At 56.3% G+C, this 23,733-nt stretch overlaps 1 protein-coding gene across 1 annotated transcript in view; it reads left to right on the forward strand.

Moving 5' to 3' along the window:
* The window catches only part of KLHL29 (kelch like family member 29), a 282,334-nt gene that overhangs the window by 74,433 nt on the left and 184,168 nt on the right, over nt 1-23,733 (forward strand). Inside the window, 1 exon segment of the mRNA XM_028517023.2 lies at nt 2,837-2,944. The gene's annotated coding sequence lies outside the window, so the exon portion shown is untranslated.

Here is a 23,733-nt window from a genome sequence, read left to right on the forward strand (position 1 = left end):
GCAAACATAGCCTGAGGGGGCTGCTCCTCGCCCTGGGGCCCGGAGCAGCGAGACCAGTACTGAGATGTCAGGGCTGAGCCCAAGGGGAAGATGACGTACCAGTTTCTCCAGTTTTAAGAATGGGAAAGGCAGGTTCCTAGGAATTAAATAACTTTGCCGTGTCAGAAAAACAAGCGCAGCCCTGGAATTCTAATTCACATCTGTTTCCCAAGTCCCGCTTCTTAACCGTCTCTGAGACTGTATCCGGTTTTGGGTCTCGGCAGGGAAAGACCCATTCTGATGTGTGATTTGAAGAGAGTGCAGTGGAAGGACTCTTCGCACGGGTGTAGGCACTGTGACACGCCAGGGCTCATCTGGGGGAGGGAGGCATTTAGGCTTAGAAGCCTAAAGAGGCAGGGGAGGCAGCTGCTCCTGGAATCCAGAGAGGGAGCTGTGTGGAGCCCTCCCATGGCAGCCAGAGACAGCCATGACCTTCAGTGGAGGGGCAAGGCCAGCCCAGGAAGGCACCGCAGGCAGGAAGGGGAAGCACCCGACCCCGTCCCTGATGTCCTGCCAGGGCCTGCATGAGCTGAACCCGGAGCCTGCCCAGACCACAAGCGAGGCCCCCCACGCAGGTCAGGCAAGCCTCATGAGGCCCAGAAGGGGGGGGCAAGCACACCTGGAGGGGGAGACAGAAGCTACCCAGCACAGCCTGTAATATCTAACATGTCAGCTCTTATTAGGATCTTTTCAGAAGCACGTTAGGGAAAAGTCCCAATAAACTTGGCTTTGCACGAGGTTTATTTTTATTCAAAATCTCATTTTAGTTATCTCCTCTGGAAGTGGCCTCTGGGGACTTACAAAGGAGGAAGGAGGAGGCCTTTGTCATCGGAACAAGTTAGACAGCCCGGTGGCCTGCCTCCCTCCAAGCTCCTGCCTGGCCCGTGCCCTCTTTGTCCCACACAGCCCGGAGAGTTGAGCCACCTGGGTTAAAGAGACAAGAAGCGCGTGAACTTGACATTGGCCTCAGAGAGGTCTGTTTTAAGAGAGTGAGAGCTCCGTCTAAATCTTGGCGGCCAGGATCTCTGGGCTCTGAGTTAGCTGATAATGGCCTTCACAGCTGCTTGTAAGGGGGTGCCGCATGATCTGGACACCCACCTCTGTGGCCTGGCCTCCTGCTAGCATCTCCCTTGACCGGCCACAGTCACACTGCCACCAGGTCGTTTGCACTGGCTCCACCCTGTGCCCGGAATGCTGTCCCCCAGGCACCTGCGTGCCCCACTCCCTTATCTCCTCTGTGTGCGTGCGCACGTCATATCCTCATGAGGCTTACCCCGACCGCCCCCTTAAATTTCACCACGGCCGCCTGACACTCATTCCCTGCTCCAACTCTTCTCTGCTAAGTAGCACCGACCACTTCTAATACGATGCCCAATTTGCCCTTCCCTCTGAAGCCTGTGGTTTATCCTGTATGTCTAACCCCTTCAGGAAGATGAGCTCCATGAGGCCAGGATTTTTTTTTCCCTGTTATGTGCACTCGTGTGTCTCCAGGGCCCAGACTGCAGTCTGACACAGAGCGGCAGAGCGGGCACTCCGTAGTTATCTGTGGAATGAATGGGTGGTTCAAATGAATGAATGAGCTTCTCAAGGATCTAAAAATGGCCTGACCACCGTCTCCCAGACTTCTCTCTCCCCCACCACGCATCTGCCAAAGATCTTTCCCAGAAATACATCGATCATCTTGTTCTGATTATCATCAGTACTGTCAATACTTTGCGGCCAAAAGCCTCGGTGTGTCCATGTGTCTCACGTGCGCCTGGAGGAGGAAATGGACGTACGGCCTTGGCTCCGTGTCAAGACTAAATGGTGACCTTGGCTTCCTTTGCTTCCCCACAGAGGCTGTTTCTCCACCATAAAGGGCACACGCTCTCCTTGGGGAAAATAATATTTGTGCCACCTTCAGCTATTAAAGTGGCTATTTGATATGGCTGGCATGCGTCTCTGTCCGTGGCAGCTGACAAAGCTCAGGGCGAGCGGCTCTGAGGTCGACCGGCCGCATCACCGCGTTGCCGGGGAGGAGCCTGTCGTAAGGGCGCATGAGTTTGCAGTAACTTACTTACTTGTCCCAGTCCTTCGTGTATCACACTGAAGCTTTCTCCTGCTCTCCGGGACTCTGGGGTGCTAAGAGGAAAAAGGGAAATCAATTGATAATGATGTATTCTGTTTAGAAAAAGACATTGATTCCCAGGTAATGGCAGCCGTGCATTTTTGCAGGGCCGGATGCGGCTTCCTGTCGCGGGGAGGGTTTCGCGCCGGCCGTAGGACAGAGCGGGACCAGCAGCAGCCCTGCCTCCCCAGGACAAACAGACGGCCTCCTTCGTCTGGGCATTAAATCTATATCTTTTTTAAAAACATGCTCCCCGGGGAACTCATCTCTTGCCTTTTCAAGGTCTCCTTGCCCATTGTCTAAAAAGCTAATGGTTTGTGTTTGTGATTCTAGAGTTGGTGTCCCGTTCTCTTTCAGCCTTAGATGAAAGACTTCAATGCCTTATTATTTCCATCTCTGGAGCTTCTTGGTTTGGATTAGATGGAAGGCAGCGTGCCATTGTTGCCTCCCTTATTCGATGTTAATGGCTGTACCTTGGGGATTAGCAGTGCCCGCCCCGGGGGGGCTGGGCTGCCCACTTGGCCCCCCCTATCTTGGGCCCACCCTGTGTGAGACCATCCACACTCAGAAATCCAAGCCTGGGGCAAGCTTCCACTTAGGGGAGCCACCATCCAAGATACTGGAATTCCAAAGAGAACTTTTTGCAAAAGAGGCTATACCTTTTCCCCACTTTTTTCCCTCTGCTTCCAGACCACCTGGCCTCCTGGGGATGCCCACGCTGCGCTAAGTGCTGGTGGCCACCGAGGGTCTTGCATCCTGGGGACGAATCCCGAGCTTGCCAGGGACGTGCGGCGCAAGGTAGGTCTCTGCTCGGCTCACCTGGGCCGAGCAACGAGAAAGGCATCAGACCCGGGCACGGCCAGCGATGCTGTCTCATGCCGACTGCACAGGGGAAGGGAGGAAAACGTAGCCTGTTCCCTCGCCCTGTTGGTGGGTGCCATTTGCACCACAGAAGTGGGGTTGACCGGTGCTCAGGGCCTGGCTGAGCCAGCCGGTCCCCGATCCTCCCGGAATCAGCCTGCCAGCCTTGTTGTAGCTCGTCTTCACTTTCCCGGGTCTCGGGGTCCCTGGGAGGTTGGATCTCGGCATAGCCAGCAGTAGCTAGGTGACCTTTAAGCTCCTCAACACTGTAACTCTATTTTTGGTCATTTAACTTCCCTCGTGATTCAAATAGCATTATTAAATATCATTACAATAATCTGTTCACGATAAAAATATTTTAAAGATAGTACTTAACATTGTATGAATTATTACAATCCTGAGCAATAAGTCTTTTGGTGCCTCTTCCTGGGCTTTTTTCCTGTGCATGCACACACATGCACACACATGCACACACACAAATGGAATCGCACTGCACATGTCGCTGGATGACATGTTATTGTCACGTGTGTTATGTCACGGGTACCTCTTTATGTCAGTAAATACAAATCTATAGTGTTTTTCAAGGCTTCATATATATATATGTATATGTATAATAATCTACGTGGTTTACTTAACTTGCACCCTAAAGATGGCCATTTAGTTTGTCCTTAATTTCTCACTCCCATATATAACGCCATAACAAACATTTCTGTGCATATAGCTTTGTATAGTCATTCAATTGTTTCCTTGGATTAAATATATAGAAGTCTGGCCTGAAGTGTTCATTCAGGGTTCTCGAACCTGGACTGTGAAGACCAGGCAGCAGGCAGGGAGAGCTGGGGGCGGGCCCGGCCTCGTAAGGGCGGACATCTGCTGGGAAGGCAGCCGCAGGCCGCTCTCGCACGCAGCCCGAGGCCCGGGAAGGTGCCAACAGAAGCCGGGGAGCCTGGTGCTAGAGTTGCCAACACTTACCCCTTTCCCTTTGCCTAAGGTTGGGGTGCTGGGCCTAGAATGAGAGTGGGCAGGTGGGGGTCTGGACACTGGGATTCAGACAGTTGGGCCTGAGCTGGCTCAAGCCAGCATGGCTCGGTGGCACTTGAACCGTTTGAAACCCACGAGCCAAAGCCACCTCTGCGTAACACAGGAGGCCTGGTGCTGGGCAGGCATAGGCCACGGGGCCCCAGGTCTGCTGCGTTCTCAGCACCACACGCCCTGGTGCCCTCCGACCAGGAGCCTCTGGCCTCCGCCTGGGGCCAGATGACGGCCTTTTGTCCAGCTTCCTCCTGCAGCAGGGGTCGGAGCAGCTGACCAACAAGGCTCCTGCCGTGTCCAAACTCCCTGCTGGCCAGAGGGCTTTCTTTGGGCTCAGAGACAGTGGGGTTGGGGCTGGCCCTCCACTCCCAGAGCCCTTGCCCAGAGACAAGAAAACGCAGCTGAGGGGTGTAGGTAGCTGTGGTTCATCAGCAGGAAGCAAGGGGAGTCTCCCAGCTGGGCCTGGCTCGGCTGTCGAGATGGAAGAAATGTCCCCTGTGCAAATGCAGCCCGCTGCCGCCACCCAGGAGCCCAGGGGGGGCAGCCAGCAGGAGCAGATGGGTTTCAGACCTTGGGAGCTGTGGGCTGTTGGCACACGCCTAACGGCACCACGGGCCAGCTGGACAGCTGTCCTGGTTGCTTCTCTGACTGTCAGGCTGGAGGAAGGCTGGAAAACTGGACGTCCGAGCCTGGGTTTGGTGGCCACGGCGTTCCCAGCTCCGAAAGCGGGCAGAGGTGGACTTGGAGTCTGGGGAAAGATTCAGGAGGTGGTCTGCACAGAAATCAGCTTTCCTAGGACAGGCCTGGGAGCTGCGTGCACTGGGAGCACAGTGGCGGGTGAAGGGGCAGAGAGAACGCAAGCGACAGTTTTGATCGTTCTTACTTTAGGCCTTCTGTCCTCCGCCACTGACTCGGGTGGCACGTGGCTCTTGTTCATCCCAGCCTTCGAGATGCGTGTATTTTCGGGTGGTGGAGGGACGGGGCCTACCTGGCTGGACACACCTCCTACGGCTTCACCTCTCTACAGCCCCCAGACCGGTGTCCCCGCCTGCACTCTTGTCCATCTTCCTTCCCCGTGGCCATTGCCCAGAGGATGGAATCCCGTCTGAACTCTCTCTGTATTCTCCCCTCCACCTCTCCCGCCCAGCACCCGCCGGGGCTTTCAGTAACTACATTGCCGAGCACCCAGCCGCCACCGTTCCTGGGAGGACCATGGCACGTGGCCTGGTGCTGAGTTGCATTTTTTCCCCTCGTGCCGGACTCCCATTGATTCCCAAGAAGATAGGAAGGCTCCACGAGCCACTGTGACCCCGGCTATCACGTTCCTGGGGAAACTGGGCCAGAGCACTGGGCTCCGTGAGTGGCTTGCTCCAAAATGCAGACTCGGAGGGCTGCTCTCCACACGTCAGTGGTTTGATGAAAATTGCCCCCATCCCCGAGGGTGTGGTGCCAGAACTAGTTCACAGGAGTGACATCCGACACCTGCGTGCAGTGGGTGACCCTGGCTGGGCTGGGGCTGAGAGGAGGAGATGCAGCTGAGGACCTGGTTTGTGCAGAACCAGAAGCTGAGCCAGGAGTGGCACTGACCCAGGCGTTGGGGGTGATGAAGGGACCACGCTGGTCCCTGTCCATGCTGAGCAGCACCCTGTTGTCATCCCCAGACTCCATCCCTGTGACTGTCCCAGCACTGTTCCCCCTGCCAGTCTTGCATCCTGAGAGCACTTTGCAAATGTCTCCAGAGCTAACGAGGCCTGGAATTGTCCCGCTAGAGGACACCGCATGCTGTGCCTGGGACTCCTGCACTCGCGGCGGCCTCGCCCCGCAGCACCGTCCCGAGGTGACCTCGATGACCACACGCCCTGCCCTTTCCTTCCCCCTCCATCGCTTCAGACAGCATTGCCTCACTGGCTCCCAGTCTCTCCTCCCCCCTCTTCTCTCGCATCCACCCCGCTTTGGCCTCTGTGGTTCCCCCCCAAGGACGAGCCTGTGGGCAGACACTTCCGTGCAGCTACTGCCAACACACGCACTCTGTCGTCCTCTTGTCTTTTGTCCTTGTTGCCTCTCCCATCCACGCTGGCTGGCTCAGGAGCCTCGGCCGAACCCTCAGCCCCACCCAGGTATCCCCTGTGCACCCCTGGTCCGTCCTCTGCCCGGTCCCCGCAGCTGGTCCCCACCTTTCCCATCGTCCTCAGACCTCCGGCCTGCCCTGTCCCCCTCGGGACCAGCAGATGGACAACCTGGTTGGCTTTGTGGGGAAACCGAGCCCCTCTCCCCCTTGGCTCAGGTGGGCTGCGTCACTCCATCCTTCTGCCCACTCCGTCTGTAAATGCAGGTGGCTTTGCCCCCAGGTTTGCCTCTGCTGCCTCCCAGCACTCCCTCCCAGCTGCCCCAGGGGCTGGGCCCTGAGAGGGCACCGCTGTCCTGAGGCCCTGACGCCTTCTTCAGCTGAGTCCTGAGGATCACTTACCCCGCAAGTTGCATCTCAGGCTCAGCCTGGCCAAAGCCAGGCCCCCCCTTGCTTCCTCCGACGGAGTCATCGGGACGCCCTAACCCACACCCCCCCTTGGCTGTGAATCGGTATCTCTTTTGCTTTAGAGTCCTCACCTTTTCTCCAGGACCCTGCGCTGGAGGACAGGGGCCATTCTTTCATCTCCACGTCATGGGTCAGGTGATGTCCAGTTCCCAGCTCGCAGGGCGGAATGACGCCTCAGGCAGTGCCGTGGGTGGGACCTTGACTGGGAGGCAGGCCACTGGGCTCTCACCCCGGAGCCACACGACCTCCGGGCAGGCCCCATACAGCCCTCTGCACCTCAGTCTCCCCGGCTTGAGGTTTAGAAGTCCCCGCCCCCAGGATGAGACTGGCAGTCTCAGAGGGGGGACGGCGCTCCCCGGGCCGGCAGTGCTCGACCTTCTGGAGTCACCTGGAGAGCTTTGAAAATGCAGATGCTGCCTGTTCTCCCCAGCCCCATGTTCTGATTTGACTGTCCTTGTGAGGGTGGGCATCTGTGCACCGCAAAAACTCCGCCACCACTCTCAACTCAACTCAGGGGCATTAGCACATCCCTGGACGCTGAGCTGTGAGGAATTGGGATGGAGATTAAGGAGATTCTGCGAAACAAAATTCTGGATAATGTGGAGCCGTTTGCTCTTTTAGGTATTCTGAAACCTGCCCTCTAGATCAAGCCCTCCAAAAGCTGGGTGTTCGGCTGCGTCACACGGCCACCCCTGTTCACCCCACCCCTCCCCGAAATGCCAGAACCGGGGCCCGACGGGCTGCCGGAGGACCTGGTTTCCCTGTAGATCACATCGCTGTGCACACATTTAGGGCTCTGTGGCAGGGAATGTCTGTCATGGCGGAGACCCCTTCGCTGGGACCCTTGGGAGAGGGGCCTCCAATCTCAGTGCAGACTCATCCCTCTCCGGAGTCACCGTCACAGTGTCACGTCGGATCACACTGTGACAGACCCGAGGCTGACGCGCCTCTTCCGACTCCGAGCAGTGCCCCTCCGCCCCGGCCGCCTGTTGAAGTCACCGAGGGGCGTGTTACAGGTCCTGAGATCCAGGCTTCACAGCAGATCAGTCTCGAGACAGGACCCGGGCATTGGTAATTGGGTCAAGCTGCCCACGCAGTTCCAACAGGAGGCCAAGGTCAGAGGCATGGCCATACCTGGAGGCCAATCTGAGCCCCACCTGGAGCTAACAGAGAGGACCTTCTGCACACAGCTTCATGGAGGCAGCCGCCCCTGCACCATCTCCTGCTTTTCGTTTGCGTTGTCTTACGTGAGTCCTTCTGAGTCACAGCTTTCCTTTCTGGAGACCCGTGAGGAGGAAACAAAAACAGACTCTTCCCGCTTTTCCCAGGCTGGGCCCTGGGCTCAGCTCCTGCCCCTGTGGGGCCTCGCAGGGGACAGGGTTGGAGACCCCGTGCCCACCCACAGCTCGGGGGTGGGGGCGCCTCCCTGCTCTGGGGACCCTGGGACGGGGGACTGCAGCCAGTTCTGCCAGGAGCTCTGCAAGGCCCAGGAAAGAGGCTTGGTCAGCTCCCAGCATCTGTGCGCCCACACGGGACTGGGGTAAAGAGGGATCTGATGGGGATGGCGTCTCTCTGCTCAGGACAGTGGTGATGCAATCCCTGTGTGCCTTCCTTGGTCTGGGAGACTCGGCCCCACGCTGAACAACACGCTGAGGTCGTCACGCAAGGGCAGGAGCTGCCCAGGGCTGGAATCTTTCCCCATGTCTGGAAGCAAAGGGGTTCAGGAACAGCACACACACAGGGCAGTCCCCTTGCGCTGACGGGGCTGGCGTGGGGCTCACATGGCATCTCACTGGAGCTACAAAACCTCATTTGGCACCTGCGCTAGAAATAACTTATCTGCCAACCTCAGAGTTTATTTTTGTGGCCAAGTTTGATTTTCCAAGTGACCCTTCTCTTTCTTTACATTGCACCTGCCCCAGTAGCCGGGGCTGCGGGAACAGTTGTGAGTCTGTGTCTGCGGGAGGGCACCTGGCCAGGGGGCCGGGGGTGACCCCCGGCCTGCACTCTGCAAGCTTTGCCTGCACTGGGAGTGCGCAGAGTAGGGCTTACCTCTTTCTAGTTTGCACAAAAAATGCCAAAGGAGCTAGCAGCGGCCCTGCCGGAGTCCTGCTCAGGGAAAGCGCCGTGCGTACACCTGTCCAGTGTGCAGAGGCGCCTAAGTCTGTGGGCATCTGCCCCCTTTCAATGCTCTCATGTAGTCACAGGTTGCTCCAAAGAACGTGTAAGCTTGAATTTTCTCTCTCTCTCGTAACATGACAGATAGTGCCAGGAGTCATTGTGCTGTATGTAGGAGGAATACCTACTACCTCCATTCCTTCATTTCTTCAGCCACAGTGTATATTGTTCTCGTTTCGGGGTCCAGCAAGGTCAGACAAAAAGCCCTGCCCCCAAGGAGCTAGCGGACCGGTGAGGATACCAGCAAGTAAATGCATTCTTATGAGATGTGATAAACACAACAAAAAAGAATTTATACAAAGTGCTACGGAGAATGACTTACCCACTCAACAAGTATTTCTGGAGCAGCTACCCTATGCCAGGCATCATTCTAGGCACTGGGGACCCAGCAGTGACCACAGGAGACAAAGGCCCCTGACTCAGAGCTCCCTTTGAGGGGACGAGGGTGCTCACAGCTTAGCTCGGTGAAAACCACAGGCTTCCTCGAGGAGAAGACTTGAAGCTGGAAATCGGAGTCTAGGGGTGTGAGTGTGTGTGTGTGTGTTGCGCGTGCTCGAGCACATGCACAAGGAAGGTTCCAGGCAATGGGAGCAGCTTGTGCAAAGGCTGGAGATGTAAAAAGAGAGCAGAGCTCAGAATCTTTGGCAGCCCCATGATCTAACCAGGGGTGTCCAACCTGCGCCCGTGGGCCGCACACAGCCCAGGATGGCAGTGAATGCAGCCCAACACAAAATCGTAAATGCAGCTAAAACATTATGAGATTTTGTGTGTGTGTGATTACATGTTTCAATGTGTTTAACGTGTGGCCCAAGACAACTCTTCTTCTTCCAGTGTGGCCCAGAGACGCCAAAAGGTTGGACACCCCCGGCAGTCACTGCCCCACCCCTGATTTGTTAGAACGGCCAAGGCCAAGGTCTTACTTTACCTCCTCCTGGGGCCTAGCGCTTTTAGTTTGCCGAGTGTTTCCACATAATTCTCCGTACTTGGTCCAGAAGGGGGCCCCAGAAGGATGATTGCTGACTGCCATGTATGATATCAAGCAGCAACCTGAGGCCCGGAGAAGGTCACTGTCTGGCCCAAGGTCACACGGCCACTCAAACCAGGGTGGGAACTAGAGTCCTTGTCACCCATTTCTTTATCTGGGGGCTCCTCCTGCCTGCACGTCAACTGCCCGTCCTTGAATGGAAGCCTGAAGTGCCCTCAGCAAGTGTCAATCAGGACTGTGTCTTCCACGAACGTTATTGAGCACCTACTATGTGTCAAGCCTGGTACAAAGTGACCATCCTCTGGGCCTCAGTGTCATCCTAACCCCACCCAGGGAGAAAATTGAAAGAGTCACAACTGGGTTGGCCTTCCTTCCACCCGCCATGACCCAAGAGGCCTGAAGACTGAGGGGCAGCCAGACTCGGGGCATCACCCGCCCAAACTGAGTTGAGCAGGGAACGGAATTCCCCGGGCAGGGGGCGTCCTCTCGCTGAGCCCGCCAACCCAGGACACTCAGAGGCGCATGCATTACAGCTGCCACTGCGTGTTTCACTCTCACTGGTGAGCGAGGGGGATGCCGGGAGAGTGGGGGAGCCCAGAGCCTCGTTCCCCGCGCTGGCGCTGGTGCTGGCGCTGGCCTGCGTGAGACACTCGCAGCTTAGCAACCCTCCCTGCTCTCCTTTTGATTGTAGCAACTCGTTTAGATAAAAGCATCTGGTTTGTAAAGTAGCACTGATGAAAACAAAACAAAAAATCATTAAAAGCATATTTCTGCTTTTACAAAGTAACCTAGTAACAGCAACAGGAGGTAATAATTAACCTGGCCCCCCTTCTCCAGGTACAGAGGCTGGTGCTGAAAGTGGGAAGTGAGAGTCAGGACACCGACGTGGTCTGTCCAGGGTCCCCTCACAGACCGGTGCTCATGGGTGCACCCAGGGCAGTCCCCGCCCGTCCGCCCGCCAGCCAGCCAGCCAGCCCGCCAGGCAGCCAGCGAGCCTCGCCCTCCCATTAGCGCGAGGGGAGGCCTCCTCCCTCTGCATCCCAGCAGAAGCCGTGCGATTATTTATTTAGCACCAGTTCAAGGCTTTCTGAGATGCACTCCGAGTGTTCTGCCATCCTGCACAGGCGTGCACCAAGCTGCACCACCGACTTTATGTATCGGATACAGTGAATCCAACCCCCACCAGCTGGCCAGACACGCCTCCTGTGACCCCCACCCCCAGCGTGCGCACACGTGTGCACACGTGTGCTTAAGCACAGCCTCATTCCCGTCCACGTAGATCCCTGTGCTCCTGACTGCCCCTGCCCGTGTGCTTGCACCGCCGGGCACCTGCCCTTCAAAGCCTGACTCTCCGGGAACAGCTTCTCCCATCCCCACCCATGTCCTGGCAAAGTGTTCCCAGGCCACCCACCCACATGGGTTCTCTCTCCCCAGAGCCCCGGTCACCATGACTCTCCCCAGCACCCATTTGGGTCTTCTTGGGCCACATGCAGTCCTTTCACTGTCCAGTGCGTTCCAGGCGCATTGCCGACCACTGGAGCTCTGTGGGGCGGGAGAGCGCTCTGCAGAGCGGAGCACGCACTCGACCCTGGACAGGAGCTGGTAAGAGAAAAACCAGCTTGGATGGCCTCTAGCTGTGCCCCTGGTCCCTCAGCCCTGCCACTTCCCTTCTGTCACAAAACCCTCTTACCTGGCACCTGGCAGTTCTCTAGTCTGCTTTGGGGGGCAGCTGGGAGTCCCCTAAGGACAGGGGCTGTATCTTAGTCACGGGTTCCTCCCCAAAGCTTGGCACAAAGAAGGCTCTCCAATGTTTATGGGATGAGCATTGGCACCTGTGTGCCCAAGGGCCAGCCATGCCTGTCAGAACGGCTTGCGGCGTTCTGTCCTTCCGAAGGACAATGCACCGACTCTGTCCTTCCAAGGCCACTGTCCCCCAGAGACACCACGCATCCAGGCCAGGGCTCTCCTTTCCACAGTTTTAGGCATAATTCTCGGTCCGGGAGAGACAGCCCGCCCTGGGCCCTGCTGGCCAGCCCAGGGTGTCAATGTGCTCCGTCTCACATTTAAGCCGCACGTAGAAACGGGTGTCCCCTAGTCTCGGGGGCCGCACAGCATTCATGTCTTCACTCCAGGACACATGTAGGAGTGAGCAGCGTAGCGGAGCCACCAAGGGCACAGCTGGGGAAACCAGACCGCCTGGGTCCTGCTCCCCTCCCTGCCCCTCGCCAGCTGTGCAGCTTCCAGATGGTTACTGAGCCTCCCCGTGCCTCAGTTTCTCCATCTGCAAAGTAGGGATCATAGTAAGACCTACCTCCTGTGGGGGCCGTGAGGATTAAATGAGTTCCCTGAATTCAGTGACTGGAATCATGTTTGAAGCCAAGTTCTAGACAAGGGTTTGCTGTTATTGCCTCGAGGGGCTAGGACCCCGGCTGAGCTGTGGACTTTAATTTATACCCCCTTCAGGGCCCCGTGCACCTTCCAGGAGGGTGTCGGTGTGCCCACCCCTGCCCCCACCGTGCCAGTCCGTGGTGCTGCGGCCTTTGCCTGCTGGGTCCATTCAGTTGGCGGCTGACTTCTCCTGCAGCAACCGAGACCCAGACACTGGGCGAATGACCGTCAGGCTGGCTTTGGGACCCGGAAGCGTGTCCCCATCCCTCTTTCGATCTCAGGGCCCTCTGTTTTCATCTCCATCACAAGGGGTTTGGATTCACGATGGAGGCCCGAGGGCCAGTCAGGCTCTGTTCCCGGGAGTGACTCTCTGGCGGTGGCCACCCGGGGCTTCTGGGGCCTTGCCACAATTAGCACTGTGGCTTCAGAAGGCATGTCAGCGTGTCCTTGGGGCATCTGTCATTAACAATTATGAAGTCATTACCCGGTAAATAATTCATAACCCGAGAGAGGGGATAAGCCGCCAATAAACAATAATCCATTTAACACGAAGCTTGGCCGGCCTCGGGCCGTGGGGTGAGGTGGCCCGTCCCCACCTGTGGTGCCAGCCCATACTTCAGAGCCGGCTGGGGCCTGGCCTCTTGGAAGCCCCCCCCCCCCAGACTCAGAGAGGATTTAGCCTCTGGAATGACAACCGTGGGTGCTGAGCACTGACCAAGCCTATGGAGGCGGGACTGTTCTTGTCCCCCTTTACAGAGAAGTGTAGTGAGGTGCAGAGAGGTCAAGGTCTGACCCAAGGTCAGCCAGCCTTGGGGCTGGGATTCAGTTTCATGGGCCCTGAGAGCTGTCACTCTAAACCAGTAAGTCCCACCTCCTCCCACTAGGAGTTTTAACCTCTCAGTCACTTGTCTGGCCTTGTTTCCTGTGACCTGTGCCCTCCAACCCACGCTGGGGCCCCCCTCCAGCCTCCTTCACCAAGGGCGGGGCCCAGGTGGGGTTTCACAGAGGCCTCGGACCCCAGCTTCTCGGGGCTGCTCAGCCAGTTGGCGGGTGGTTAGGCTTGTTAGGGAGGTCAAACCAAGGGCACAGGGGAGCAGGGAGGAGAGGGTGTCTTCAGGACACTGTGTCTGAACATGCCATCTTCCCACAGCCTGGTGCCCTTCTCCTGACCGGGGGACCCAGGACAGCGTTCTGGTCACCCTCCATGAAGAGCTCCAGCAGGGGGAGAGAACTTTGGCCCAGGTGGCATGGACCTGGGAGGCATGAGTTGGCCTTTCGGTCGGCTTAGCTCTGCCAAGACAGACTCCCCTCCCACCCATGCTGCCCCCACCCCCAGCAAGGCCAGCGACACACCCTATGCCCGTAGGACCATTTCCAAGACCTGCCCAGGGGCTCCCAGTCAGGGAGGGCCCCTGCAGGGTACCTGTCCCTGTTGAGAGTCTCCGCTCTTGGATTCTCCAGAGTAGGGTCACATCATCAGCACCCATGCAGCCAGCCTCGTTGAGGCCTGGAGTCTCCAAGGGCCTTGGCTACACTCCTCAGCAGCCAGTGCCATCCTCCGGGAGCTGCAGGGAGCACACAGAGCGGCTGGATGCTGGGCCCTGTAACCGTCCCACATCTGGAGTGTCGCCCAAACCTCCGTGGCCAGGCCTCGTGGTGGAGGAAGCCACAGTGGTTTCCAGCCATGCTCGTTTCTTAATAACTGCAGGCACCAGCTCGAGGAGCGGCCCCTTTTGTTCTTCTGACCTCTCCTACTGCGGTGTCCGGGTCAGGACTGGCAGACACAGAGGCCAAGGGCAGGGTTCGCCTTGCTGCATCCTGAACAGGTTGAAACAATGGGAACCTTCTCCTGTCCTTATCCCAGGAGGCACTGCTCCTGCCCTGCTTGCTGGTCAGGCTCCCACACAGATGGACACACTTTCCCGGACCCTTTCCTGAACCCCTTTGCTTCTAGACGTGGGGAAAGATTCCAGCCCTGGGCAGCTCCTGCCCTTGTGTGACGACCTCAGCATGTTGTTCAGCGTGGGGCCGAGTCTCCCAGACCAAGGAAGGCACACAGGGATGGCACTGCCACTGTCCCGGGCAGAGGGACATCAGGCCCCTCTTTACCCCAGTCCCATGTGGGCGCACAGATGCTGGGAGCTGACCAAGCCTCTTTCCCGAGTCTTGCAGAGCTCCTGGCAGAACTGGCTGCAGTCCCCCGCCCCAGGGTTCCCAGAGCAGGGAGGCACCCCCACCCCCGGGCTGTGGGTGGGCACGGGGTCTCCAACCCTGTCCCCTGCTCAGCCCCACAGGGGCAAGAGCTGAGCCCAGGGCCCAGCCTGGGAAAAGTGGGAAGACTCTCTTGTGTTTTTGTTTTCTCCTCACTGGTCTCCAGAAAGGAAAGCTGTGACTCAGAAGGACTCACATAAGACCACGCAAACAAAAAGCAGGAGATGGCGCAGGGGCGGCTGCCTCCATGAAGCTGTGTGCAGAAGGTCCTCTCTGTTAGCTCCAGGTGGGGCTCAGATTGGCCTCCAGGCGTGGCCGTGCCTCTGACCTTGGCCTCCTATTGGAATTGCCTGGGGCTTCTGCTGACTCATGTGAGCTCTACCTCTTGCTTACCCCCAAAAGCTGGGGGCGGGGGGTGCACAACCCCTCGCATCCAGGGCTTTGTTTCATGGGCTCCTACTTTCTGTCGGTCTGGCAGCTGCACCCTGAGGCCCCCCCACCCCGGTGCTCTCCACAGATGTGAGGGAGCCACTGGGCCATGACTCTCCGTGCCGGCCAGGCTGTGGGTGATTGACAGCAAACAAAACTGTCATCTAGAGAAGGGGAGTCTTCAGGACGGAGAGAAATCGGCCTTTGTCCCGAGGCAGGGAGCACGGGCTGTCCCGTGGGCTGTGACGGATAGAAAGCACAATCTCTGACGGCCCCCCCGCCATGATCTGCCCTCCTGCCCCCGGCAAGGGGTGACACGGGGTGCCACGGGGCTATTAAGTGATGTTGGACAGGGAGGCCGGCAGTCCGCCCTGGGGACGCGTCAGCCCCGCTTCGAGAGCTGCTCCCAGAGGTCTCCAGGGAGGGAAATTCCATCAGCCCCGAGTCCCCATTACGGTGGCTCCTGCAGGCTTTTCTGCTATCTGACCTAAATCTCCCTTGCTGCAATTTAAGCCCATTTTCCCTTGTTTTGTTTCTGAGTGGAAGGGAGAGCAGCCAGTCCCCAGCTGCCTCCGACAGCAAGGTGAGGCAGAAGTCCTTCGTCGCTCCTGCCCAGCTAAAGCCTTCTCAGCAGCCTGCCCTGTTGGAGCCCCACCTGCTAAAGCCTCAAAGAATGGCTTTCCTTTTAGCACTGGAGACAGGCTCCAAGCGGGGGGTGCTGTGGAGGGGGCAAAGCCCCTCCGGTGGGTGGGACACTGAGGTGGCCCCTGGGGTGAACAGAGGAGACACATCAGGGACAGGCATGTGGCTGGATCCGCACCACACAGGGATGTGCCAGGAGCAGTGACGGCCGGGATGCTGGGGAGCTTCCTGTGGGAGGTGACAGCCACACCATTTCCTGGAGGGCGGAGTGCGTGTCAGGTGCAGCTGCAGAGAGGTGAAAGAGAGGACCCTTCAGGCAGACACCAGCAGGATGCTCACCCACGCCAGATCCCACGTTTGGGCTTGAAAACATAGTTCTTTTCCTCATAGTCCCCTGTATCCCAGCGCCTGAGCGGGTTTTTCCCAGCCTGCCTCAGCGGACGGTAGAAGAGGGTTTCATGTCGTCTCGCCTTCATTCGCCCATGTGTTCAGGGGAGGGGGGGTCCCTGTTGGCCTCTTGACCTCCTGGACCCATCGGTTTCTGTCTTGTACGTGTGCCTCGTCCCTTCCAGGAACAATAACTCCCACTTGTTCCTGCTGAACGTTAGCTGTTTTGTAGGCCATCAAGGCCAGTTCCTGGAAGAGCCGGGTGCGTGGGGGCGGGGGCAGGGGGATTTTGTTTTAATTTGATTGGGAAACAGTAGACCACAGCTGAGCTCTGGGTCTGAAACGCAGTGACGTCGAGCGCGCCGGGCAGCACCCAGGCCAGGGGAGAATGGGGGAGACGGGGAGAATCTGTATGTTTACCGAGGCCAGTGGAATCCACACCTTCCCGCTCTGTAGGAAAAACGGAGAGAAACTGAATCCCTTGTTCCCAAGCGGTTATCTCGCTGGAGTCCCGAGATGTGAGCCCCGGCATCTGAGCGTGTGTTTCCATTGTCTGGCCAGTCGCCCCCCTCCAAACGACTTGGCTTCAACACAAAGGAACAAAAAAAAAAAAAAAAAGCATTGATTGGATTTAAATAATGGAATTGCCATTAATATCTTCCATAAAAGATGATTGATTCTGACTTGGATTTATGGGAAGTTGGGGCTTGTAAAAGTAAACAGAGCGGCAGTCATTCAATATTAATGCTGGCTTAGGTACCCACCCCTCTCAAGGCTAGTTAAATGGATGGGGCCCCCCAGGCCAGCAGCGGGGGGTCACGGGAGCCTCTGGAGGGTGGAGAGGGCAGTCCCCGGCCTGGGCCAGGTGCCAGGTGCCAGCAGTGCCAGTCTAGGAAGCCGGGAGGCGCCCTAACCCCTCCTTCCCTTCACATTATTAGACCCTAGCATGAAAATGGCTGCCCTTTGTATCCCCTTAAGGGCTCCACCCTCCTCTGGGCTTGTGGGTGCATGAGCCACTTCAGCCTCCAGCTCTGCTGTTCTGACAGTCCCAGGCTCCGCAGGACAGGCCTTTAGTGCAGGGACACATGGGCTGAGGGTGTCAACTCAGGTTTGTCCTGGGACTCTACACCTGCTTGCTCATGAAGAGGTGGAGGTGAGGCCTGGGTCCTGCAAGAAAGTGGTGGCCAGGGTCCTAAGTGGCTTCTGGCTCTTCTTAGGAAGGGCAGGTGGGAGGTGTCAGTCGCGTCACTGTCACCACCACCATGCAGATAGCTCCCTGGCGCTGCCTGTTGCATGCCTGCCCTAGTGGTTTGAAAGCCTTTTCTCCGTCCTCCTGCCCCAGCTCACAGGATGGATGGGTCCTGACTTTAAGACCCACCCATTAGCGAGACCAAGAGGATCTCCCTCCCCTGGAATGGGAACTGAGGGGACCAGAGCCAGTTCCACTTGGGACCAAATAGTAATACATGCGCAAAGCAAGGGCGCTTATTCTCTGTGCATAACAAGGTGGAGCCCCAAAGGCAGCTGATTGGGAAAGAAGGAAAAAGGGAGACGATGTCCCGGGAGAAGGAGAACCTTGGGCGAGAGACAGAGCTCGTGATGGCTGGTCCCCGAAGCTCTTCTCGTTTCTGCCCGTCTGTGGCGTCCCCTGAAACCTAACTCTGGGCTCCTACTCCTCCCCCCTTTAGCATGAGCTGGTGTGGGCGGGCTGTCTGTAGGGAAGCCAAAGAACCCTGATCGGAACAACTACTTTTGAGTGCTTTGCAGTAATCCGGCCAAGTCAGAACTGTTGACTTGGTCCAGCAGCCCCTCACCAGCTGTCGAAATTGCCATTTCTACAGAACAGTCGGCTGAGGCTCCCGGTCACAGGGCGAGCAAGCGACAGAGCTGGGTTGCAGGCCAGGCTTCCTCACTCACAGCCAAGGCTCCTTCCTTGCCGCTTCCTGTTGCACCCCGCCCCTTTGGCTGTGTTCGCTGTCCCTTGTCTCCCACCAAGTCTCAGCTCCTCAAAGACAGGGACTATGTTCATTCTCTGTCTCCCCGCCACTGCCCACCACAGGCTCGGGCACACCTGCGGGCTTCAAGCATCTCATGGGTGCACGTCCGTTTTCAAGCAGCCCTTAGAAAAGGCACTGGACTCCGAGCCCCGGGGCCAGAGCTCAAGTCCCCCCGCCTCTCTCCACTGTGGGTGTATCATCTTGGGCCAGTCACAGCCCTCTCTCCCTCCCCTGCAACAAAAGGCATAGTCTGAGTTGCAAGGCGCAGTGAGATGAGATGATTTCTGGGGTCGTTTTCTGCTCTGAGAGGACACGGCTCTGTCATCTATGCCCTGCCTACCCCCAAGGAATGACAGGAAATAGAAGACACTCCAAGCTCGGCCAGCTGGGCGGTGGCCCCACCCTGTCCCCACAAATAGCGCCACCCTTTCCCACGGGCCCGGGGGCTCCGCACCATTCCCAGCAGGCCCTCCCCGGGGCCTTTTCTTTCGTTTCTTGCTGTTTAAGGGGGATTTGTGCCGTGGCCAGGCGGGCCGAGATTTGCATGTACCCCTGATAGCAGCTTTATCTAATGAAGATGAGATGCTTACACATATTTTCATTCTTAAAAAAAATCGGCTATTAATTTGTCAGAATTATTCATATTTTACTGATATTTTCCATGTATCTAATCAGGGCGCTCATGAATAGAAATGAAACTGTTTAAATACAGAGATGGTGTACATTGTAAGATCTTGTTTTCTCAAGCTGTTTCATAATGCAGTGAATACATTTATTTCTTCTAAAAACAGGTTTTGCAACCATCAAAAAAAAGCCTTTTTTAAAATCTCTCATTAAATATGACTCTATTCAGATTGCTGAATTGTCGTGAGCGGCGATGGGTATGTGTGTGCACACACGCGTGTTTGTACGCACGTGTGTGTCTGTGTGGTCACCTGAAGAATGTACATTGTTTTCTGATCCTCTCCGTAGGGACAGGAGGCTGTTTTTTGTTGAGAAAAGTGGAAAACCCACTTGGACCACATCTTGAGGATGGATGGATGGCGACAGGAAAGCACAAATTGAAACTGGGCTGAATAATACTCAAGATCATTACTTGTGCAATGGAGACTTTTCAACTGCTCAAAATTCCAGCAGCACTTACCTATACTGAAAGAGGCTTAGAATCGTTAAACAATGCCAGATATTAAATGTACTACTGCTATCTCTCGAAATATTAGCAAGGAACGTAGAACACATGGCATCTACTCAATAGAAAAATCTGAGAATACAAATTATAATAGTTGTCTTATAAGACCTCTGGGAAGCTCGCGCTAAATTGCTTAATTCCATTAATAACAAACTATTGCTCTAGCTATTAAAGGAACATAAGGTAATAGAGATCATGTCGAGAGATTGCGCTGCGGCGCTTTCTTCACCTAGCACACATCCATTCGGGGGCATTGATAGGTTTTAATTGACTATGGCAACCCAAGAGCAACAAAGGAAATTGAATGTCTTTTGAAAAGGTTCGCATTTCGGAGAAGCAAAGAGCAGCCCTGACGCGGGGGTTCAGGGACGCTGCGAGGGGTGGGGAGGACGCTGGGGAGCACCTGCACCAGCACCTCCTCCTCCACGAAAATGCGGTCCTAGGGCCTTAGCAAAGAGCCACCCGGGAGCAGGCAGGCCATAGCACGGCCCCTTTTTCCACCCCCGCGGAGTCCGAGCTGAAACAAAACCGACCCAGGCCCCAGTAAAGATGCTCGCTCCGTCATGAGTATCCGTGGGGCACGCTTCCCAGCTGTGAGACGGAGGGACTTCGGTGCAGGCTGCTGCTGAGTCCTCCCCCAAGAGAATAGGGCTTGTTTCGGCCTGAGACCCTGGCAATGGCACGGGAGACCCCTCATGGTGGCTCTGAAGCTGAGGGTCACTCGGCTGCCCGTCTCACCCAGGATGGATCCTGGTGACCTGCGACCTACTTTTCTCTTCCACCTTTTGGTCCTCTGCCCGCCACTCGTGGTCCTTCTGTCTTCTTGCCATGCCCCATGGCTATCGGGGTGTCCTCCTGTCCTGCGTGTCATGCAGGCCTTGCTCTGTTCTATATAAAGTTAGTTTTTGTCTGAGTCAGCTCGGGCTGCTGTAAGGGTACACCCCAGACCGGGTCCCTTAAACAACAGCCATTTCGTTTCTCAGTTCTGGAGGCTGCAATTCCGGGATGGGCTGAATCGTGTTCCGTTCTGGGAGAGCTTTCATCCTGGCTTCCCCAGAGCTGCTTTCTTGCTGTGTTTCCCGAGAGGGGGAGGAATGAGGGAGGGAGAGGAGGTGAGACCACACATGGATCTCTTCTTATCAGGACACTAATCCTACTGGATCAGGGCCCCACCCTTAGGACCTCGTTTAATCTTGATTAAGCTCATCAACGTTCTATCTACGAATACACTTACTGGAGGGTTAGGGATTCATCATGAATTTTGGCAGGCAGGACATGATCAGTGCATAGAGGTTTGGAGTCCTCCTTTCATTTTTTTTTTAATTTGTTGATTTATTATTTTTTTTAGAAAGACAGGGAGAGAAACATCAATGTGTGGTTGCCTCTCATGCACCCCCCACCAGGGACCCGGCCCACAACCCAGACATGTGCCCTGACTGGGAATCGAACCAGCAACCCTTTGGTTCACAGGCCAGCACTCAATCCACTGAGCCACACCAGCCAGGGCTCCTTTCATTTTGGGGGGCTAATCTCTCCTTCCCCATTCACCCTCAGCCCCAAGCACCTGGGGCTTCAGTGCTGCCTCAGCTCCTCTGGTGGAAGGAAACCCCATTTTAAAGGAAAGCATATCAGGAGTCGAGGGGCTCCTGGAAGCATGCCTGGACCCGGAGTGGCATCCTGGCAGGGGGTAGGGAGCCCTGCAGGCAGTGGAGGAGGTGGCAGGTTGGGTCTGCATCGTTGTGCCACCTGGTCCAGGGGCACGTGACGGTGCTGCCGCAGAGGTGTTTGAGGGCTGTGTCTTCTGATGTCGAGGCTTTCCCCTGGTTTTTGCGTGTGTCCGGAACATCATCTCACATAAGCCTGGAGGACGCTCATTACCTTGGGTGGCCGCAGGCGTGAGGTTCAACTCTGCTGCGTCCACTGGGACCGGGGACATTCTCCCCCACTACTGCCAGTCCCGGCTTCTCTCCAGGACATCTCAGAGGCACTCAGGAGGGCTGGCCGGTGCCACGCACCATCACCTCTGTGCCCACAGCCCAGCAGGATGCCAGCCCTTCTCGCCCGTGTCGCGGAACCTGGCCCTGGGTGTGACGCCCGGGAACGGGCTCTGGCTCGCGGCTGCGGGCACCGGCCTCGCTGGCGCTGGGAGAGTCTAATCCTGCCGCGACTGCAGCACACGCGTGCGTTTGCAAACCTGCTTGGCAGGCAGGACCTCCTAATTTTTTCCACTTCTTGTGATTAGCGTTGCAGACTAATCCTAGCACCAGACTCAACACCAGCTGTTCTGCTTGTTTTTACTTATAAACCAAATCCTGGAGCTGTTGCCTCGTCGTCTGGCCCACTACTCCCTGAGCCCAGGCTGCAGCCGGTCACCCACTCCATGACCTCCAGTGACTTACCTGTCACCTGGCTGCCTGTGCCCCTCCGAGGGGTAGCGAGAGCCACGCTTGATTCCGAAGAGAACGTCACCATGCCTGCGAAGACAGTTTGACAGCACATTCCCGGAGCCAGACAGATCTCAGAAATTTGATTTTGCATTCTGAGACATCAGGCGTTCCTGGGTACCATCTACGATTTCTGAGGTAACAAGATGTATTTGAAATAACACATGCAACATTTTGAGAAGTTGCATAACTTGACGATAAAACGAACACACACCACCCTACCTCTGAACTTAAGAACGAGACTAGTGCCGGGCTGTTGAAATCACCTATTGTTTTTGCTCAATTCTTTTCAATGTTCCTTAAATCTGAAAAGAGGTCCGCAGGCAGAGCACTGGCCCGGACACCTGTCCCCTCCCCCAGCTTGCTGTCACCTGGAAGACCAGGGCCTTCTCCCAGGGAGCCCCCAGTGGGCGGCGGCAGCACCTCCACTCTGCAGAGAGGGGCCTGTCCAGGAAGCAAGGCCTCGGAGGCCTCCCACCCAGCAGGAGCGGCCAGAGCTGCCCTGCAACGTCCCACAAGGCTGACAAGACAGGAGTTCTCTGCTTGGCGAATTTTTCCGGCACGTCTCCTTCTTCCCCCGGCGCCCATGGCAGCGCGGGGAAGAGGTTGATTCAGTGTGCAGACACAGGTGCTCGGGCTCCACGCCCTTAGATGCCATCCCTCTGCACTTCTGCGCGAACTCCTCCCAGAACCAGGAGGCCTTGAAAACAACTCGGGCAGGGTGGCTCATGGGACATTTGCCCTCCAAACCCTCCGGCCTCAAGAAGAATCGTGACTGTCAGAAATACCGTATTCTTGTCGAAAGCACGTGACATCAGCTCTGTGTATTGGGAAACGTCAGGTCATGGTTATACGGTGAGTTCTGCCACCACGTAAGAGTCACAAGCCTCTCCCAGGGTGGGAAGCAAAATGAAACAAAACCATGAGCCCTTTTGGAATGGCTTCACATCTTGTCATAGCCACCTCCACCCGACTGGGCTGTTTCTCTGGGTACAAAATTTCTGATTTTTTTTTTCCTGTCCTCACACGTGGCAACTGCAAGGTATTGGGCTGGCCAACAAGACCATTTGGATTTTTCCATGAGATGGCTGGAACAGCACTTAGTTGTCAACGTCCTTCAAAACAGTTTTGTCAGACGGTATTGTGACAGCTGTCATGTCAGCAGGCACTTAAAAAAATCAAAGTTGGTGAAGTTTTGGGCAGCCATTTTAATGTTGAAGATGGAAGAAAATACACAACATTTTCAGCATAGTGTGCTGTATTATTTCAAGAAAGGTAAAAACGCAACGGAAACTCAGTGTGTGGAGAAGGTGCTGAGACTGATCGAACGTGTCACAGGTGGTTTGCGGAGTTTCGTGCTGGAGATTTCTCGCTGGACGATGCTCCACAGTCGGGTGGACCAGTTGAAGTTGATGGCGATAAAATCAAGACATTGAGAACATTCGTTATAACACAGGGGAGACAGCTGACCTACTCGAAATGCACATCAACCAAGTTATTGGGGAAAATGAAAAATGTATCTTTGACCTTACGGGAAAAAACTAAACAGAGGTCTGGTCAACCCAGTACTTGAAAGCACAAAGGAAATCGCTCTTTTTTTTTCCCTTGTTGGCGATCTCCTGGTTTTGCCTCTCCAGCGCACGCTGTCCATTTGGCTCTTTCTCCTTCCTCTTTCCTCTCCCTTTCTCCTCCCTTTACTTGGTTCAGAATTCCCAGAAAACACAGGAGAGCCGGGGGTTTCCCGGAGTGGAGCGGCACTGCTGAGCACCTCGCACAGTGCGCATGTGAGCATGCTCCCCCATATCCCACCGGCCCCCAGAAAACATTCCAGTCGCCCGAGCCATGGGGATAGAGTATGCAATGACTCTGCCAGGGTGAACGCAAACAGACCCAAAGTCACCTCAGCCCAGGGAGACAGAGCCCGGCTGAAAGGTGCCCTAGGGTCTCAGAGGAACAAAGCCCGGAGGAGCCAGGGAAGATCTGTTAGGCCCCCGAGCATCCTCCACTGGCTCCTACAAAGCCACGCAGCCTGGAGACCTGCAGAGCAAAAATGCCGCCAGGTAGAGAGGAGGCTGGTGTGTGTGTGTGTGTGTGTGTCTGTGCGTGACAGGGGGCCAGCTCTGAGCTGCCAGCACCACGGTGGCCAGGACTGGCGGCCGCCTGGGGCCCTTTCCCCCACACTGACATCCAGGGAAAGCCACCATATGGAACCATTCCGGAAAAGAGGCCTGTGTTACGTGGGCACTGAGTAGAGAGTGTCCAGGGGGACAAAGCTTGGTCTAAGGGCTGCAGGAATGGTTGACTCGGGATT

The sequence above is a fragment of the Phyllostomus discolor genome, chromosome 6 (assembly GCF_004126475.2).
Source record: "Phyllostomus discolor isolate MPI-MPIP mPhyDis1 chromosome 6, mPhyDis1.pri.v3, whole genome shotgun sequence".
NCBI classification, from domain to species: Eukaryota; Metazoa; Chordata; class Mammalia; order Chiroptera; family Phyllostomidae; genus Phyllostomus; species Phyllostomus discolor.